The sequence below is a fragment of the Notamacropus eugenii genome, chromosome 2, assembly GCF_028372415.1.
Source record: "Notamacropus eugenii isolate mMacEug1 chromosome 2, mMacEug1.pri_v2, whole genome shotgun sequence".
In the NCBI taxonomy this organism is placed as follows: domain Eukaryota; kingdom Metazoa; phylum Chordata; class Mammalia; order Diprotodontia; family Macropodidae; genus Notamacropus; species Notamacropus eugenii.
In genome coordinates, this window is record NC_092873.1 from 250,527,553 (window position 1) to 250,546,905 (window position 19,353).

Sequence of the window (19,353 nt, forward strand, 5' to 3'; positions counted from 1 at the left end):
GAGAAAAACATGAAGTTTACTCTCATCACATTCCACTAAAGGAAGGAATAAAATGCACAGTCATTTTGGTATGAAAACCTATCTTACAATACAGGAAAGTGGGGGATAAGGGGATAAGCAGGGTGGGGGTGGGGGTGGAAGGGAGGGCATGGGATGGAGGGAGCAATATGAGGTCAACACTCATGGGGAGGGACAGGATCAAAAGAGAATAGAAGTAATGGGGGACAGGATAGGATGGAGGGAAATATAGTTAGTCTTATACAACACAACTATTATGGAAGTCATTTGCAAAACTACACAGATTTGGCCTATATTGAATTGCTTGCCTTCCAAAGGGAAGGGGTGGGGAGGGAGATAAAGAAGTTGGAACTCAAAGTTTTAGGAACAACTGTCGAGTAATGTTCTTGCCACTAGGAAATAAGAAATACAGGTAAAGGGGTACAGAAAGTTATCTGGCCCTACAGGACAAAAGAGAAGTTGGAGACAAGGGCAGAGAGGGATGATAGAAGAGAGAGCAGATTGGTCATAGGGGCAATTAGAATGCTTGGTGTTTGGGGCGGGGAGACAAAAGGGGAGAAAATTTGGAACCCAAAATTTTGTTAAAATGAATGTTAAAAGTTAAATAAATTAAAAGAAAAAAGAAAAAAAAGAATATATACATACATACATACACACACACACACACACACACACACACACATACAATGACTGGAATAAGGAAAATGACAAAAACAACAACCCTAAAACAATTGAAAGTGAATGTTGCCAATTTATAAGGAAGAAACTTGCCCTTAATGATGACATGAGATGACTCTTCTTCCCACTGATTTGCAGAATTTGGGTGAAGGGGTTCAGAAGTGTGGTTTATTGCATATAATTTCAGGTTTTTCATTGTGTTGATTATTTTGCTGATTTTTATTTCTATTCATTTTTTACTTTAAAAAATATTGTTTTATGGAGTAGTGCTCTTAAAGAGAGAAGGAAGAAGGATACCTGGGGAAATTTGGGTTATACTAAATGAGATGGCAATTCCATTCAAATGAAAGACGGAGGAAAATGTGAGCTCATTGAGAGCAGGGACTGTTTGTATTTTCCATTTGTATTCCTAGTATTTGGAACTTGCTAGGTGCTCAACAGATGCTTTTTCATTTATTTCATTCTCAAATCTATATAACCATATTCATCTGAGCAATGATAAAGATAGCTTCAAATAATTATATACTGACTTTCTAAAACTCAGAGTTTTGTCTTAAAAAGTTCCCAGATTTTAGTATTGTGATGATACAGCTAAAGGTATGCATTAATGAATGGGCGATGTAATTTCTTTTACTCTGAAACATTACTTTTAAGATTTGAAATTTCTCAGTGTTTTGTCAGTGCCAGACAGTTACAACCAAAATAAACATTTTCATGGTGTGTTTTCAAAACTCTTTATCTATGAATAGACCATTAAATGCATCTCTCCAAGTTTACAGATTTCCACAGTTGATTCTAGTGGCATCGGTACATTTTAAGTAGCAACAGGATTGTATAATGTGTGTGTATTTTGATTCTTCAGTAGATCTGTGATCTTATTGATGTGGATATTTTCTCCAACAGAGTAGATTAAACCCCATCCATGGCTTCTTTTGAGTTGTTATTCTTATCAGTGTTCTCCCATTTTTCTTCCTGTAGCAGATCCATTCCGTGTTCTGACAACTTCTTTTATGTCTTTTGGTTTTTCATGATTTTCATCGCAGTACTTGTATAGCCAACCTGTATTCCCTACCTCTCACGTGATTGGACTACCTTCCTTTCTGATCGTACATTTTGTCAATACTCTCCCTTCCTACCTTCCTACATGTTAGGGTGTCACTGGAAATATGGTGCTGTCTACTTGTCCCCTTCAGATTCTCCTCCATTGCTCTTAAATGATCACCTGAAATTATGTTTTTACTACATTCATAGTGCGTGTCTGACCAAAGATTTTCAGGTTGTAGATGTATGCAGTTCTTGGTTTACCAAGCCTGGCAAACCAAATATCAGTCTTCCCTTTTCCAGGTAGTCAGTACTTTTTTTGATAATCATTAGATTTGTGGATTTCATCAACATTAAAAAATCACAGTCTTCTCTACCTTCTCATTCAGTGTTTCTTTGGCCCGTGACCTCCGAATAGTCCTTCACAAAGAGCCTGCTTAAAATGAGGGCGGAGTAAAATAGGTCAAATAGGTCCCACTTTTCTGACATTTTAATTATGTCCATCCCAATGATAGATTCCAGTTAACAGTTAACTCTTTTTCTTGCTATGTCATTTTGCCCATCTTCGGTTTCTATTATACATCTGTCTAATGGCATTCTTTATGCCATTTGGAGGGTGAAAATGTAGTGGTTCACACAAATGTGACTTTATGTCACTTAAGGTTGTAAGTTTCTAGAAGAATGAGGTTAAATCTTTATTATCTATTTTTTATTGCAGGCATTTTGGGGAAGTAAGCAATTTTGTTACAATTATGCAAAGCCCCCACTATTTTTATATTACTTTTATTTTTAGGCTTAGAAGGCTTAGCCTTTGTGAATATTCACTAATAATCCCAGTTGCAAAGACCTCAATACTACTTAGTGGGTATAGCTTCCCATTCTGGGGAGATTTCATTGTCAGAAGTCTTTTCCTACTAGTGAGGCAAAATATGCTTCTCTCTTAATTTAAACTGTTGGTCTTAGCTCGGTCTTCATGGAATAGACAAAATAGGTAACTGGCTATCAAATATTTAAAGACAAAGCCCATGTCCTATTCTCTCAAACCATCCTGGTATGACAGGACTTCATACCCTTCTCTGAATGCATTTCAGTTTGTCATCACATTTCCTGTCAGGCAGGCAGTTTGTAGGATACTCCAGCCAAGTTGGCCAATATTTATTAAGCATTTCCCACGAGCCAGGTACTGTGCTGTGTATTGGGTAGAAATACAAAGAGAAAAAAAACGGTCCTGTTCTCAAGGAGGGAGGGGGGACAGCAATACTGAAAAGAGAGGTGAATGGCATGGGGTGGTTATGATACCTGGTGCTCATACGAGGGGGAGTCTGGTGAGTCAGCAGTGCAGCCAAAGTAGAATGAAGATATGGGTGGCTTGGGATCTATCTCCTGCATCACCAAGTTGCTTCTCCCCTCTTTTTTTAAAAAAAGTACTAACTAGCTGCCCTTCCCCTTTGTGTTTTAGAAATCCATTCTTGAGGATTTTATATTAAGGCCTGTAACTTTCTGAAGTTTTCATTTATCTTAGTCTTTGCTGATTCCACAGGCCATGGGATGCTTTTAGTTTCTTTTTATCCTTTTACTTAGGCCTTCCTTTCTTGTTGTTGTTCAGTTCTTTTTAGTCCTATCTTACTCTTCATAACCCCATTTGGGGTTTTCTTGGCGGAAAACCACTGGAGTGATTTTGCCATTTCCTTCTCTCGCTCATTTAACAAGTGAGAAAACTGAAGCAAACAGGTTTAAATAACTTGCCCAGGGTCACACAGCTAATGAGTCTTTCTTGTAAGCTTGGAAGATGAACCTTTCAGCACTCTATCCACTGTGACACAGCATCCCCTCTCCCCACTTTATGGAGTACTTAAATGTTCATTAGAATGGATAGTTTTTAGCTTTTAGGCTTTGCATTGAAGGAGATTGAAACAATTGATACACATAATTTACTATAAGAATAAGAATGGAAGTTTTTGGAGGACTTAGAGGGGAAGTCAAGAGGAGTAGAGGGTGTATTTGCAACATGAGAGGTCATCTGAGGGTAGGGAAGTTCTAAGGTAAAGAGATGGCTCTGGTGTGCTCCAGATCCTCCCCACTACCACATCCTGTCGGAATCATGAATTTCCATACATCGATATAGCTTTTTCATATACAATGCTGCTCTCATGTCTTTTCAATCTAGTCTTCTCTATGAAATACATGCCTTTCTGACAGTCTTCTTCTGTGTTAGGCATGAGCACTATCTCATTCAGTGATTTTCTGTGAGGTCATATTTACTACTTTGTGTTTGCAATATGGTATGTTGAGAAAACTTGAATTTTTGTTAGCTTTAATATTACAGTTCTAGATGCTCCTCTTTGTGTTTTCATTAAACATGACAGAAGGATGAATTTTAGTATGTCTAGAATCAACCTCTCTACTTTCCACAGTTGGTAAAGTCTTACAACTTTACCACGGAGTTCCCGTGGTCTCTTTATAGCCTACCATTATGAACCATGTGCTCTCAGAGACAGAGAATGAATTCAGATGAAAGTCAGTTGAAGTTGACATAATTTTAGCTACACATCCACTGTATTAACACTATTAGTTTCTTCCATGGTGGACAGCTACTAAAATTGCTTCACTACTTGAAAAAATATTTTCTAGCAAACCTCACTCCTTTTTACCCTCATCATTTAAAATATGGCCTGTCTGAATTTGTAACTCCTGTTGAACATTTAAACTGTCCTATTTTGGACATTTATTCATTTTCCTACTAGTCAGAAATGTTGTTGTTACTCAAAGACAATCCAATTTGAATGCTGAGAACATAGTCCATTTGACAGTGTTGAAAGCAAACATGGTGAATTTTTTCTCTGAAGGATTCAACTCCAGCTTCTGACACTAATAATCATGAGTGGTATATAATCAGAGGCAGCAGCACAGCAGAAAGCAATTCTCTGAACATGTATTCCATTGCAACACATCAGAACTTAACAGCCCAGCTTTTCTGACTGACTGAAGACCTGTACAGCTCTGCATTTTACATTTAAGTCCTACAGAAAGAACAGAAGTTGGAGGGTTTTGTCCTGGAATCCTAGTTGTTTAGTTAGGTGTGCTTTGCACATAGTTCTTCATAGGATCATGTATTTCAATCTGGAAGGTGTCTCAGAAGTCATCTAGTTCCATCTCTTTATTTTACAGTTGAAGATAAGTTAATCAACTTGTCCAGAACTGCACAAGCAAAAACAGCTTAACTAACACTCAGTCCTGCTCTTCACATTCCAAATCCAGGGCTCATTCCACTGTGCAACCCAGCTTCCCGAGATTTGAAATCAGTGGTAAAGAGTAGTTAACTGTTTTGTGTAATAGCGAAAAGTCAGCAACAAAAATGCTGCCACCTCCCCGCCCCCAGTGGGGTAATGTCTGATCACATTGTGGTTTGTGAATATGATGGGATCTTATTGTGGCATAAAAAGCAAGTTTGAAGAAGTAAGAGAAACATGAAAAAACTTGGACAAACTGATGGTGAAGCCTAGAAAGCAACCACGAGAATGATGGACCCACAAACTATAATCATGTAAATTAAAACAGCAATAAAAGGCATTTGAACTTCAGTGAAATCCTAATCAGCAATCTTGGTTCCGAAAAAAAATACAGAAGTGCTCATGGAGGAGCAGTACTAAGGCTAGAGATGGAATTTTTGCCTATGTTATCACCATCCTGTCATTACCCTTTTGGTCAGTTTTGTTTAACTGGTTTTGGCTTTCTTTTTTTTACACAATGCTAGCATATAGTAAGCGTTTAATAAATGTTTATTAACTGACTTTGTTACAAGATACGGTTCTGTGTTGGGGGGAATATCAGGAAATGAAAGGCACCAGTCAAACTGAAAACTTTTTAAATAGAAAACTGGAAAAACCACAGAATTGCATTTTAAGGCACAGTAATTTAGTATTCTTGCTTAATGTTGTTGAATGATGCTACAGACTGACTCGTTTTTTGTTGTTATTTTTTGGTAATTGCTTAAAATATCTAAATTTAGTGATAAATAGGATCAAAATCTATCTTCACCCTTGTATAGCAATCCATTTATTCATCTCTTATTGGCTCTTACAGTCCATCACAGTCTTTGTAATGACTATTTTGTAAACTTTCTATTATCCTTGGTTACTCAACTCTGGTTTTCCCCCCCAGATTCACTAGATTACTTTCCTATTTTACTAATATTGAAGCAATAAGACATTAATTCTCTCAACCCTTCTTCTATGTTCTTTAAAACCTGCCATTTTGTCTTCCCTCTGGACTACCAAAGAGAATATGGCTTTCATATAGTAGACATTTATTGAATCATGTGTTGATATGCCTCAACCACCTTCTCTTTATATACTCTTTTTATTCAATCCCAAGATTTCACCTATTGATTCTTTGCATATGATTCCCATATCTTTCACTGGAGTCTCAAGCTATCCTCATACAAAATTGAATTTATGACCTTCATCTGCAAATCAGGTTTTTTTCTTTCCCTTTCCGGTTTGTGTTTATATGAATACATTGCAGTTAGAAATCAAGTAAAAGTGAAAAAAAATTAGACTACATTTAACTCCATGTGGATATTTCTTCATAAATGCAGCCTTAATCATTGAGTCCTGCTTCCTTCTTTGAAACATCCAATCAGTTTTCAAGTCCTAAAAATTCTAATTATTCAGTATTTCTCTTTTCAGTTCCCATGTCCATGAACCTACTTACGACCTTCATTACCTCTTGGAAGCAATAGCTTTCCTTCCAGTCTTCCCCCTTTGAATCTCTCTTCCTTTCAAACCTGCTAACAGACCACTTCTAGATAACTCTTCCTAATGCAAACCAAAAATCATCAGTGTCTCCCCATTGCCTACTAAATAAAATCCAAAACCTTTAATCTGGCCTTCAAGGTACCCCACAGTCTTGTCTACAATTTTGTCCCACACTGTTCTTCCTAATATATTTTGTACTTAACTAAATTGTATTGCTTGCTTTCCTGTGTTTTCCTATTCTCCATTCCCTTGGCCACCTCCATTCATTTCCTGTGCTTAGAATGCACTAATTCTCCATCCCCACCTGTGGAAATTCTAGCCATATGTCAAAGTCCAACTTTAACACCACTCTTCCATAATGTAGCCAATTTAGAGCAAGGAAGTACCTCAGTAATCATCTGTCTGCCCACTTAATTTTATATGTTAGCAAAAACAGCTTAAAGAATTTAAATTGTTTGGTCAGTTATATAAATAACAAATAAAACCGGGTCGTCTGGGACCAAATCCAATGTTCCATACCTTATGGCCTCTTCTTAGCAGTTCTTTTTCCTTCTTCAGAACTCTTGTAGCCCAGTGTGCTCCTTATGTGTTTATTGCTGTGTAGTACAGTATGGATTTTGCCCATTGTGCCTAATTTTATCTACTCTGGTTTGCTCCGAGGATAAAAGTTTGTCTTTCATATAGTAGACAGAACAATTCGTTGCTAAATAAAGGTCTAATTATTTGAATTTCAGTTAGTTCATCAACTTTGGATTTCCTTTCTTCTTAGAACAGTGGAATATATCTAAATAAAGTGTATACCTTACTTTCAAAAAGTCTTATGCCTTACATTCCATGATAGTTTTCTGTTTATAGATTTCTGTCTTATTGTGCAAAATGACTTTCATCCATCTAAGACATTGCCTATGGTTTCTCAAGAGATGTTTTAGGTCAAAATTTTTTCCTTTTTGCAGCCAACTAGTTAATTAGTCTATACCTACAAGTAAATAGTCTTTCCTACCCCTACTTTTCCTTTCTTGACTACTTTAAATTCTTCAACAAAAGAAAGTTAACAATGAATGTCATTTCATAATTGCAGTAATGATCACACAGCTGCGCTTTCCTGGTATTATAACACATGTCAGGATCAGTTTAGGAGCCCAGCTTCATTTCCTGCCCAGATGTAATTCTACCAACCATTATTGTGGTTAGAAAGTGCAGCTTCTTGTTGGTTATTGCTGAAGTGTGACAGAGGCCAGAAAGAATTAATGAAAGCCCAGCTAGGAGAACGAGGTATTTCAGTTCGGGGGAGTGCCAAGTCAGCACTACCATTTGGGTAATCTTGCTTTACTTATTGTCTGCCCATCTATCTGTTCATTTGTTTATTCTTCAACCATTTCCCTAAGAAACATTTTATTTCAGAGTATGTGGATTTCTAAGGAGGAACTCTTACACTTAAATGAACCTGTGAGAACCCCATAGCCAAGCAAGTGCCTGCAGTGCTAATAATGAGATCTGACAAGGCAGGCCTGCTGTGTTTATTTATGACCTTCTGCCTTTGTTAGCCCTTGTGAGAAATTCCTTCCTAACCATAACAATATTGTTGGAGTTTGGCACTGTACTAAGAGATCCTACCGAGCCCGAGGGCCCAGAATCTGGCACTTTTTCAGCTCATAACAGATTGGCATCATTCTTTCTTTATTTAGGTCTCTTTTACTTAATTCATGAGTTTTCTTCAGCCTTGACATTCACGTGATCTTTAAAATCTAAAGCAAAAAAAATGATTCTTCAAAATAGAGACTACTTTTGTTTATTTTACTGTTTTGTAATTGAACCAACACTTGTTTGGTAGTCTTGCAAATGGATATAAAAAGATGACAGCAGGAGTTGGAAATATAGGGAAGGGGTTGACTAAATTCAATAGAATTGTAAATAGGAAGAAGAAATAGCCACATCTAATTTCATAATGGTGATCCATTTACAGACTGATGGGATAATGTGAACTGCTGATGTTATCTCATATGTCAATCCATTAGCACCCCACCCACCCCTGTGTGTGTGTGTGTGTGTGTGTGTGTGTGTGTGTGTCCATCTGTCTGTCTTTCTTGTTCTGTCTCTCCCCTAAAGTGAACACAGAAAAACTAAATTCTTTCATTGTAATTTTCTAGTTGCACAATTGCTCATTCTTTAGAACCTGTTTCTATTTTCTTGTTTCCCATTTTCCAAACTAATATTAAATTTATTTTTTTATGTCTAATAAAATTTGTTTTCTAACATCCAAGAACCTATAACATTCAGAGAAAGTGGTCATTTTAAAACATAGTCGCTAATTTCCAGGCTGTATTATTTTTTTTTACATCATTCAGAAAAAAAGATATTCCTAAATACAAAACACAGAGAATTTTAAAGGTGGAGAGAATGTCAGAGATTATCTAGTCTAAACATTTCAACATATAGTGAAGTAACTAAAGCCAAGAGGTAAATGATATGCTTATGTGTTCACTACTTAAGTGAAGCAGTCATAGTGAGAATTAAGACGGCATTATATTTTTGCTCTTTTCCCTCATTTTTGTTTTGTCATTGTTGAGTCAAAAGACACAGATCTTGAAAATAGTGGAGAGAATAGGTAAAGTGTTACAGGACGTAAGAAAGACAGACACTGCCTGGATTTTCAAAGATTTAAGCAAGTTAATTTCACTCTGACTTCTCGTAGAGCTCTAGAATATGTTATTAAAGGAGTGGCATCCAAGAAACTAGGCAAGAACATGGTCTTCACTAAGCAGTTTATTGTTGATCAGTCCTTTCAGTCGTGTCTGACTCTTGGAGACCCCATTTGGCTGAAATGGTTTGCCATTTCCTTTTCTAGCTTATTTTACAAATGAGGAAACTAAGACAAACAGGTTTAAGTGCCTTGCCCAGGGTCACACAGGTAGTAAACATCTGAGGCCAGATTTGAACTCATGAAGATGAGTCTTCCTGACTCCAGGCTCAACCCTCTGTGTACTATGGCCGCCTAGTGACCCCAAGCACCAGACAGGAATAAATCATTGTAGATACCTCTCTGATGCAGGAGTTATTAAGTTAGTAGATCATTGAATAGCTTATAGATCGTGTTTTTCCGTATATTTCAGCCAACTGAATTGCATCTTAGCCTTATGTTTGGTGTCAATGATAAGTATAGCTCATATTTGATGATTTTAGTTTTGCGATCTATTTTTGTCACAACAACCCTGTGAAGTAGGTAGCACACATTATTTCATCCTCATCTTTGACAACTGATATTCAGAAAGATTGATTTGCTCATTGTTGTTCAAATCAGGTCTTCAGAATTTAAGTCCAGGACTTACTTGTTTATACTATGCTACTTCTAAGAAATAGCCTTCCTGACAATAGCCCTATTACGTATATAATGGAAGTATTGTCCCCATTTTGTAGATAATTAAGGAAGAAAAAAATTTTAGTTCCATAATAAAATTGCCCTACTTTTCCATAATTATACATCTTTGAGTTTAAGGGAAGTTTTGTAGTGGGCCAGGGAAATACGTAAAGAAGAAGAAAGTAACAGTACTCGTGGTGGTGGTGGTGGTGGTGGTTGTTATTGTAGTAGTAATGGAAGAGTTAGTAGGAGCAGCAACAAAGACAGTAGCAGCAGTCATCAAGTCGGGCAGCAGTGGACACTTTCAGCTTAACTCAAAGATTTATACAATCTGGAGATACCTACCAGGCAGGTAGTTATAGACCATGAATTTTCAAAAGGTACAGCTAGTTTCCCCTAGGGATGTCTAGTATATGTCTCTATGGTCAGAGGCTAGTAGGTGTCTGGGATTGTTCCCAAGTGCACTTGCTAAAAATACAGAACTTGAAAGACCTCAACATGGAAATCTCTTGGCATAGAACATTTTATTTAAGAAGTCAGGGAGGATAGTGCTCAGCAGGAAGATTGGGCATGTCTAAAGCAGACACATCCTGTCACATAGAAACCTTCTGAATATCAAGTTGTTCAGCATATACAACACTTGAGAATGATTACACAGCCAGCATGTTTTAGAATTGGGATTTCAACCACTGATTCTTCTGACGACGTCCAAAGCTCTTTGATGATGCCATGCTGTATTGATTGCACTGAAAGTGAATGTCTCGGGAACCTTGTAGCAGCCATTGTATACTCCTCACAGTATAATTTTCAATGTTTGAAGGAGACTAGGTGTTCTAATTCCCATATTCTCTGGCACAATTGGTAAAAGTAGATTTCCAAAGCAATTCTGTTTTCCATAATCTTGTATATTTCATATGACATTCTGACTGTTCCCCAGTTACATGTAAGCCATCACTGGCTGTCGTCTGATGGACATAAAATGCTATTCTTTGTATTTTCCGAAAGGAAATATAAAGATTAGTATGATCAGCATGCTATTTCTTACTAAGAACCCACTTCAGGAAAAGAAAGTCCCAGAGAATCAGCTCCCACTTCTGATGCCTGTTGACTGTTGGTTGGGTGTTGTCTTTCATTCCCCAAGAGGACCAGAATGGCATCACTATGCTAGAGTCAAGTTACAGTGTTTCTGATTGTGGCTGATTAGACCAGTATGAACTCAGAATGTTCCACCGCAGTTTGGGCACAAATATTCCATGTGAACATTTGGGGTGGATTCTCTAAATTTCTGCGTCTCATATTTCTTTTGAGCTACTTTGATTCTGCTTTGCTCATAGAGCACAGCACCTTCTCTGATGAGGGCATATCTTGCTGAATGGTCCTGTGCCAGGGTCTCCCATGTCACACAACCAGTTCCAAAACTCTTCCAAGAGCCCTTGAGAGTGTCTTACTAAGCCAAGTCATGCAGTCAGTAATGGTCTCTGAAGGGACCCTTAGATCCTTATCCCCTCATGTTAGTAAGACTGTAAGAAGCTGTGGTTGTTATTCTCCCCTAACAATCAATGAGTCCCATCTCGGTCATGTTCATTCATGCTCAGATAGTAACATGATCATGGTATATCAGAGCTGGATTACATTTTGACCTCATTACCTAAAAGTTTTCAGTCATTGGAGTTATCTCTTTACCAGAATTGCATCCATAACTGTATAATAAAAGTCAGGGAAAATATTGATTTGATATATGAAATTTTACTATATAACTTTGATTTCAAATACTAGCTTGGTAATGATTTTCTCCTTTTTCGTATAGGATATTAATAGCTTAAAACTTCCCTAAGATTTTTTGGGACACCCTGTATATGCAAAGTGCCATGCAAACCTTAAAGGATGATTATATATACATGTTAGCTATTAGTAGTAGTTTTGGTTCTATATAAAATTATCTATTGTAGCACACACTCCATTGATGGTTTTTCCTCCTACTAAATTATAAACCCTTTGCTGATAGTATTTGTTTTAGCAAAACTTCTTGGCTTTTTTATTATCTCAATTGAATATGCTTATCATAGGTGCTTATTATGTCTCTTGATTGACTGTGCATTATGATTCCTAGTCAATCCATTACCTTTTTTCAACCAACCTGGCTGTATTTTTAAGGAAGCATATTCCTGTAATACTAATGAGATTAAAGATCTTCTGCACCCCATTAATGGGCCTGCCCATTAAGGGGAGTTTGATTAGGGGAGATTTGTAGGCAGGCCAACATCTTTTGTTAAGGAGGTACTGGTTCTCAAGGGTTGTGATGCTCTCTGGCACTGAAAGGTGTATACATACTCTGAGGTGAGGTTTTACTTTGGAGCTTACTCATTGGAAGTCTTTGACTAGATGAAACTCTGGACAGCTGCTAAGGTTCCCCTGGCTTTGAAAACCCAGATGTTGGTGCTTCCCTCTCTGGTAACTGTGTATATGTAATGGTTAGACAGTTACATCTGTGTGTTGATCTGTGACGTACGTGTTGCTTACAGTTAGACAGTTGGAAGCCCTGTCTGTTGATCTTTATTTCTCTGCATTTTCTCTAAAGTTCAGGGTGCTGACTTTTCCCCCTGGACTAAGTGAATGATATATGTGCTTGATTAAAGTGATTGTTGACCCCTTAAAAGTTGCCTTTCCTTTTAGAAAAGCAGATCCAAGAACCTGTGATAGCAGGCCATCCTGATTGTGTCAGGGTGCTTGCTTTTACAGTTTCAAGGTCATAAATTCATACCTTAATTTGTCTGCATTTTGATAGAATTCTTTTATTTGTCTGCTAAATAACATCCACTAAACAAGAATATTAAACACCTAATAATAAAGTAATATTTTTAACTGCTGTTTTGGTGGACTTAGCCACTTGAAATACTTAGTTTGTTACAGATAAATGAACTGTTTGATATAGATAAATCAAACTTAAAACACTAAATTTTTTTAAATTTAGCTTATTTTTTAAAAAAGATCAGAATCCTTTTCAAATCAACCATAGTTTGTCATTACTTAGAATTTAAGTCTTGTATCAGAATAGTACCACCAAATTAAAGCAGCTGTCTTGTACAAAAACCATTGCTGGAATACAAAGCCCCTTATATAAGGGAAATAATTCCTATTATCCTGTGTTATCCATCAATAGGCATTTATTAAGGTCTTACTATATCAGGCACTGTGCTGTGTGCTGGAGATATATATAAACATAAAACACTCCCAGAACTAAAATACCTCCTATTATAATGTGAGAAACAACATTCAGATAACTACATAAAAGATATATGCAGTGCTAAGGTACTACTCTAGAGAAGGCACTCAAAGCTGGGGAGGTGGGGGAACGGGGGTGGGGTAGACAATCAGGAAAGACCTCCTGCAGAAGGGGGAATTTGAACTGTGTCTAAAGGAAGCTGGGAAAGCCAAGAGGCACAAAGTTTCCAGACATGGGGAACAGCCAGTGAATAGGGACAGCTGTGTGGAATAGCAAAGAACCCAGTGTTACTAGGTCGTAGCATACAGGGAGGGCAACCAAGTGTAAGAAAACTGGAAAGTTGGAAAGACAAGAAGGGAACAGGTTGTAAAGGACTTTAAAAGTCAAACAGGATTTTGTACTTGTTCTTGGAGGCCAGAACAAGTCACTAGAGTTTATTAAGTCGGAGTGATGGGGTGAGGTGTTACATGGTCAGACCTGTGCTTTAAAGGAAAAATCCATTTGGATGGATTTGAGTAATGAAAGATTTCAGGCAAGGAGATTGATCAATCAGAAAAATATTTCAGTAGTCAAGTGTGAAGTCATTGGGTGATGGCAATGTGAGGGAAGAAGAGGGGATATATACAGTAGATGGTGAGTGAGAAGATGAGAGTTTGTGTGTACATAATATTGAAGAACTGTAAGTGGAAAAATAGAATGTCAAAACAACTAAGTTTTAGTATGGACCTCGTACAAACACAACTTTTGTTTTCTTCCCAGTGGACTTGGTGACATTTGTAGGTGGGAGTTTTTCCCATTTTTATTTTTTTAAGGTTGCTAATTTATTGACTGTTGCTGTAGGACTTGCTGGCTGAAAGGACTTCATTGCTGTAGTCGTGAAGAAATGAATGGCTCCTATGGGTGCCTGCCTTTTTGTTTTTAAATTTTATTTCCTGAATTCCTACGTGTTAAGCATTGCATTGCAGAGATAAATAGTAAAGTTTGTACCCAGAGAGATACAAGAAATGTTGTTCTATTGTTTTTCTGTTCCAAAGATTAATGGTTCTCTTTGATTGTTTAAAAAAAAAATAGAATCACGAGACAAACTCTAAATCTTAGCTGTTTACAGTTCTTGTTAGTTTGTCAAATTGCTTTGAAAACATGGGTCATTAGTATTTATTCTTTCATACATGGAGTTGATATTTGTAAAAACATCAACTCATTTCCTGCCCCACTAATCCTCTGTCCTCTACTAGTAGGGAATGAATGAATGAATGAATGAATGAATGAATGAATGAATGAATGAATGAATGAATGAAAGAAGCACTTATTAAGTGCTTAATATGTTCAAAGCTCTGTACTTATCACTAAGGATGCAAATAGAAAAGTAAGATCATCTCTGGTTTCAGGGAGTTCTCTTTCTAATAGGGGAGAAAATACATATAGTAGATTTCAGTTGCAAGTCAGATAGAATGGTCCCCTGGTCCTTAGGTACAGTAGATCTTAATACCCTCTTCTTTAATATTACTATTTACTGTCACTATTTCCACAGCTCTTGGGTTCAAGGCCCTAGACTGTCCCCATCAGTAATTGAGCAGAGGTGGTAATTATTGACTAAGTTGTAGTTGTTGAGAATGTTACCTTTAAAGACTATTTATTAGGTTTTTTAGGTACTATGTTATCATTTTAACGATATGATCAGTACCCCCAACCTTTTTCTTCATTTGAGATGAATCTGTGTGTCTGTGTGCATGCATGCATGCACATTACATATATGTTATATAGGGTATACTGACTATGCAGAATACCTATGGCATATATATTATACATTCACCATAAGTGTTTATTCTTGGTAAGCTAGATGGCACAGTGGATAGAGTGCTAGACCTAGAATCAAGAAGACCTGAGTTCTGATCTGACCTCAGACAGTAACTAGCTGTGTGTCCCTGAGCAAGTCACTTAACCCCATTTTGACTGTTTCCTCTTTTGTGAAATGAGCTGGAGAAACAATTCTAATATCTTTGCCAAGAAAACCCCATAGGGGTCACAAAGTAGGCCACAAGTAAACAATAGAAACAGGTGTTTCTTACAAATACCCAAAATGAATAGCAGAATGACTTGGTGGATAGTGAGGTGATCTTGGAGTCAGAAGATCTGGATTCATGTTATGCTTCTGATATCTGCTGTTACTTGGCTGAATGATCTGGACAAATCATTTAACCTACAGTCTAATGACTTAGGTAACTTGATATTACAGGTCATAGATGATGAGTTGCCAATATGCATCAATGGTGATGATTTCCACGCTGGCAGTTTCTCATGATTTTGAAACAATGCCTGTACTCCAAACCATATGTAATATAATTCCTATGCCTCTACAGCCATATGTGTAACCTTGAACATATCTCTTAATCTCTTTGAGCTCTCTGTTGAATGAACCCTGTTTTCCCCATTTATAAAATGAGGAATTAGATTAGAGCAGTTATTCCCAATCTTTTTGGTCTCGGGACATCTTCAACTCTAAAAAATTATTGATGACCCCAAATTGTTTTTAGTTTACTATATCTCTTGGTTTTTGTTTTGTTTTGTTTTTTACCATATTTGAAATAAATCCTGATAGGCTTCTATTACAGTAATATGTTTATGAAAATAACTATTATTTTCCAAAACAAAAATAAATAAAGAGTGGTGGTTTTTTCCCATGTTTTTGTAAATCTCTTTAAAGTAGGACTTAACAGAAAACATTTGGGCTCTCAAATCTACTTCCACATTCTCCGTGTTGTGATATATTATTCTGGATGAAGTATATGAAGGAAATTCCACCTCATTCAGATATCTGTTAGAGAAAGGGAGGAGCATTTTAATTGTCAAATAACCTCTTAGCAATACTATGAAAAGTTTTGACCTTCAAAGATACCAAAGAGGATCCTGGAGAATCATCAGGGCTAGCTTTACCCCATTTTGAGAACTCTGGATTTGAGGATTATTAGAGCCCTCCTGTCTGTAACTTCATGTATTTCTGTACAGTTCAAATGAATAAGACCGCCTTGTTGATCAGTAAAATCTTTGCAGTGAAGAAAAGCATTATGGCAGTCATCTGAAATATCCTGGTTAACTTGGATGTATAGTAACAGAGAAATATTTTTTCTATTTAACGTGCACTTTGATACTTAAGTATCATTTCAACGTGGGAGCTCCCTCCAGTAGTAAAGATCACAAACTATTCGTTGGTTGACGTTGGTTCACATGCTCCCATTACGTAGAGCAAACATGCCACCATACTCCTCCAAATTCCTTGGGTGACCCATATGGAAAATGCAATTTTCCATGGCATAAAATTTAATATAACATTAGAACATTGAACAGTTTGTTAAAATGTCAGCATTTGGAAAATCATATTCAAATATATTTTTAAGTCTAGTGTAAATGTAAACTTTTTCATTGTGGTTCATGGCCATGGGAAATGAAAGAAACAAATTAAATGTGAACCTTTAATGATTAGCATCTGAAGGGCTGTACTAACTAAAGAATTAATGTGTAGTATATCTTGCCTACAAAATCTGACTTTCAAATGAGCTATGAGCAAACAAACTTAGGGGGGGTCAGTGTCCCACTTCACTTTATAAACATAGCAAAAGGAATCCCAGTGATGCTGACATGAAAGCCACTGTGTATATGAGTGGGTGGGTGCCATGAGTGGCAGGGAAAGGACAGAGCAGAACTTAGAATTTGGAAAGAATTTGTCTCTTTGTGGGAAGAAATAGGAAAAATAAAAAGCAGCATGTGCTTAGGGGGACTCCTGTGCTTTACCAGTCTGCATACATAATAGCATGCTTGACAACAAATATCTTGGCCTGTCCTTCCCAAATTTTTAATTTCATTTTGTTGGAGTGCCTTAATTCCATCAAAGAGAGATTAATTTGCCTTATCAGGCATCCTCTTCTAAACGTGCAGCTACTTTTGCTGAATTTTTTTTTTTTTTAGCATTATGGATTTATTCCTGTCTCCTTGTTCTCTCATTCCTTGGATTCCATGACCTTTTTTTCCTCTGGAATGTCCTCCAACCTTTCTAACTTCTTTCTTTTTCACTGGCTCCACTTCCTGCCTACTTTTTAGAAGTTCTTCCAAAACTCAGTCCTAGCATTTCCTTCTTACTCCCTTTTCTGTTGGCGATCTGATATAGTAACTACTGAGATTTCATGTCCTGACTAATGGAAGCTAAACTTACCTGATACCAGAATGTTACCTTTGCTTCAAAACTTTGTGTTCTTCCTGACTTCCCTTTTTCTGCTAATGGCACCACAATTTAACCATTTGTTCCTACTGCTTGCCTCACAGTCATCTTGGATATCTCCCTTGCCCTGACTCTTGCCTGCTCATCAGTCACCAATCTTTGGATTCCATTTCATATTATTTCTCACATCCATCCCTTCTCAAATCCTAGTGTCCCCACCCTAGCTGGTACAGATTCTCTTTTACATGTCTCTGGGAATATTTTAATTGTATCATAACTAGTCTGTGCTTTCAGTTCATTTCCTTCCAGTTCATCATAAACAGTAGTATTAGAGTAAAGCACCATTTAGTTATCCTGACTCCTTTCTCAGAAGTCTTCCATTGTTCTCCAATGTTTACATGACAAAGCCTAAACCCCTTATTTTGACATTACTACTTAAGTCTGTCTACTCCCTGTTTTCCTAGTCTTGTCTCTTATCATTCCCTTTCATGTATATTATCCTTCTGCCAAACTTATTTCTCAAACATGCCCTCATCCTTGACGCAGTACTTTTCCTTATGTCCTTCCCTATCCCTAAATTGTCCTCTTCCATCTACTCTTGTTTTTCAAATGCTTTCCATTCTTTAAGATTTTGGCAAGCACCTCCACATTCATTGATCTTTTCCAAGGTTCTTGAATTTATCTCTTCTGAATGGCCACTTATTTGGAATATTATAAAGAGGATTAATAATTTGGATTACGTAATATCCAGGGTTCCTACCACCTTTCTGAACTATCTTTGCACCTTGTTGGTACCTCTGTTTCTCTTGCATATGCTCTGAAGCTCTTATCTCAACACCTACGGACACTTTATGTGAATATAAAGGCTACATTTTGGTGGTTGGTGATATCTTTTGTGCAGATACTGCCTCCTTTAATACCAGTATCTTCCAGCTCTAAAATATTGTGGGATTTTCAGGTCTTCTGTGCCTAGCTTTTAAAGCAGTTTTTAAAATTTCTATGATTAAGAAAGAATTCATTACAAGTTGGTGAGTATTCTGATGATTATATTATTGAACCCAGTTGAAATCATTTATAAATGGAGTTATTTGTATTAAAATCTTTAGGATAGAGTTCAAAAATTTCTTTGGTCTTCATAATATCAATGGGAGGAAAAACTTTTAAAAATGCTACCTCAACTAATGGTTCATAAAACACAATAGAGCACTGTACCTGGAATCAGGAAGACCCGAGTTCAAATCCAGTCTTAGATACTAGCTGTGTAACCCTGAGCAATTCATATAACCTCTGTCTGCCTCAGTTTTCTCCTTTATAAAATGGTGAGAATTCTAGCACCCACCTTCTAGGATTGTGAGGATCATATGAGATAATCCTTAAAATGGTATGTAAATGCAAGCTATTGTTACTGTAATGAAGTAGACTCAAAGAACCCGAGGTCATTTGCATATCATAAAGAGGTATTTGAGGATTTTATCTTGAAGGTGATAGAGAACCAGGGTCACTTGTAAACCACAAAGATATTTGTCTTGAAGCCTGTACAGTTATGCATATATATACAATGGTGTGTTGACATGCTATTTTGGGTGTTTGAGGTTCCAGACCTGTGATTTCATCATAGGAAAGTGCCTTCACTGATTCCCATCAGCTACACATCTTGGTAACTTATGGTTATAAGGAATTACCTGAGACACTGAGACACAGAACTAAGATGTTCAGGATACAAAACCGAACCCAAAACATGCTAACTCCAGCACCAGCACTCTATCCTCTATGCCATCATGCCTCTCATCTAATTGTAAAAGTAAATATTTAGTTATGTGACGTTTGGTTAAAGAGTGAAATGCTTGTGACTTAGAAAATTTTCATAAATGTTATCATTTTCTCTGGCTGAAATACTCTCCCTCCTCAACTCCACCTATTGACTTCCCTGACATCCTTCAAGTTGTCTCATCTTTAAATAGGTAGTCTTTCCCAGCTTCTCAATTCTAAGTGTTTTCCTTCTCTTAATTTCCTCCTGTTTCTCCTGTATTTCACTTGCTTTGTATATATTTTTTCACATGTTGTGTCT

The 19,353-nt window shown here is 37.0% G+C and overlaps 1 protein-coding gene across 9 annotated transcripts in view; it reads left to right on the top strand.

Moving 5' to 3' along the window:
• ARID1B (AT-rich interaction domain 1B) overlaps positions 1-19,353 on the top strand; it is a 551,978-nt gene that overhangs the window by 403,057 nt on the left and 129,568 nt on the right. The window lies entirely within an intron of this gene.